The following is a 2,446-nucleotide window of genomic DNA, read 5'->3' as shown; positions in this document are numbered from 1 at the left end:
ATCATTCTCTCTATTTACATTTACTGCCATTTATCATATTTATTGCTTGTCCTTATCCCATTATTCATTCATAACAATATCATTAAACACTCCTTTTGGCATTTAACAGCTTTAAAGGCGGTTTTTAGACTATTACTATCCATCAATCTTGGATCTAGGATTTATTATTTAACTAGAATTTACCCATTATCATTTATTTAATTAGTTTAACAAAAAAGTTTAACACTTTTTGGTCAAACAACCACAAGGGTCAATTGTACGCAGCCTTACCCTGCATATCTGCAAGAGGATGTTTCCACGGCTTGAATCTGTGACCTCCTGGTCACATGACAACAACTTTACCAGTTACGCGAAGGCTCCGCTCAAAAGCAATAGGAAAATGCCAAGGAAATCAGGCCAAGCACACCATCTCATTCCAGAAATATTGTGAGCATACCTGATACGCTCACATACTAAGGCCTTGTCATCTGACAGCTAAAACATGAAGACCAAGAACATTTGAGAAGCAGGTGTCCAGTCAATCAGAAAACTGACGAATCAAAGTAACCATGATTGTAATTTTATCCACTCGCATTATTCGGACATGATTGCAACAGCATTTCCAACAAATATGTTATCTTTATGACAACTAATTAAAAAGGTTGATCGAAAGAGCCTTGCACGTGATGCAGGGCAATGGTCCTATAGGTTTTATTTACTTAAAAAATAAGACCAAGCACAAGAATACGGCCTTTGATTGTATAACTAAGAAAGAATAGCTAATCATCATCAGAAACAATTCAGAACTAAGAAGGAAAATCTCACCAGCAAACCATACAAAAGATAGCCACTTCAGGCTAAACTATACCTAACTCTTCACATATTTGAGGATTCATCTAGATACATGGGGCGAATCTTCATGTCATAACAAAGCGTTGTTAGTCTCAATTTTTTTCTAATAATTGTTCCTAGTACTAATTAAACCTGAATATGTTTTTCTTATATGTTTTTCTTACTTAGTCTTGCTTGAATAATCAAATTAAAATTAGCTTCATCAGGCATTTGTTCTTCTTTGTGGTAATTTTCCCTAGATGACAAGTGATGCAGCACTTTGGACCTCAATTGCAACTATTTCGTATTAAAAATTGCAGCAGTAAGGAATGTTATCAACTCTTTGTACCATTTGACCAGTCAATTTACGTAGCAAATGCTTTTCAACTACTACTTCTAGATGAGGAAATTTTTCAAAAAGGAGAAAGGCAGGCAGTTTGAATATGAGTGTGATATATACCTCTATGCTTAATATATAAATGAGATATAAATATATTTATTGTTAATTATCTTTCACGGAGTGAAATAGATATCCAAAAAATAGTAAAATAAGACAATTCATAGCAATTCTCCAACCACTACATTATATCTATTATATCTGTTTGCTCAAAAGTTATCACATATCTTATGAGTATAAAACAATATAAATAAATCACGGGAAAATCATAGCAAACCGTAATAATCCGTTGGACCAAATGAAGGAAACGAAAATTAATACTCAGGATTAGGGGGAGAAACATTAGAAACCTTTATTGATAATATTGGTTTGGTCTGCCTCTCCATAGAGAGATTCAGAGCCTTACAATGGTGTTCCTCTTGCCCATAATTTTGGGTATCTTTGTCCCTTTTTTCTTTCTCCATAGTGGTCACGAAGAAGCCCCCCTTTTCTAGGGTTCCCTCTCTTGGTATTTATAGCTGTGAGCTTCGTGAGCTGGCAATAAGTGGCCGAGACCACGTTGGGATCTCGCCTTTATGGTGGCGGATAGGCCATGGCCTTGTCGATCGAACTAGATGCGGGCCGAACATCGTCAATTCTGAATGGTCGTGCCACTAATTAATCATGAATTAACTTAAAACGGGATTAGCCTCGTTAATTATCGTGGGGTCGAATTCTGACCCATACAGTTAGTCCCTCCGCTTATTGAGGTCGGGCCTTGGCCGAGCTCGATGAGTGGATTCCATTGGCTGTATTTCGAAAAACACGGATGGGGATGTCGACTGTTGCTTCGGTCGAGGCCGAATTCTTTTTGGCGATGGTCATTAGCCTTGTAGAGTATTAGTATCCTGTTATTGGGCTCTTAAGTCATCGTTCGATCGAGGTCGAACTCTCCTCCTGGGCGAAGGCACTTGACCTTTTAACTTACTTCGAGTGAGGTCGAGCTGCATTGTGCTCTGATCCTTATGTTTGTTTTGGAAGCATACCCGTCGGCCATGGCGGACGAGTCGTATGTTGTGCGGCCGAGGAGAATGGGGGCACGCTTGATACGTGTTCGGCGGTGGCCTTAGCCGTTTACACGTTGGAGATGGCCGTAGCCTTTCATACATTGGAGAGCCTTTCATACATTAGAGATGGCCGTGGGGAATGAGTATGCGCCGGGTACGTATTTGGTCACGTCCAGAATTTTGAAGGCGTACG

The sequence above is a fragment of the Nicotiana attenuata genome, unplaced genomic scaffold (genome assembly GCF_001879085.1).
Source record: "Nicotiana attenuata strain UT unplaced genomic scaffold, NIATTr2, whole genome shotgun sequence".
Taxonomy (NCBI): domain Eukaryota; kingdom Viridiplantae; phylum Streptophyta; class Magnoliopsida; order Solanales; family Solanaceae; genus Nicotiana; species Nicotiana attenuata.
This window is presented reverse-complemented; position numbering follows the sequence as displayed.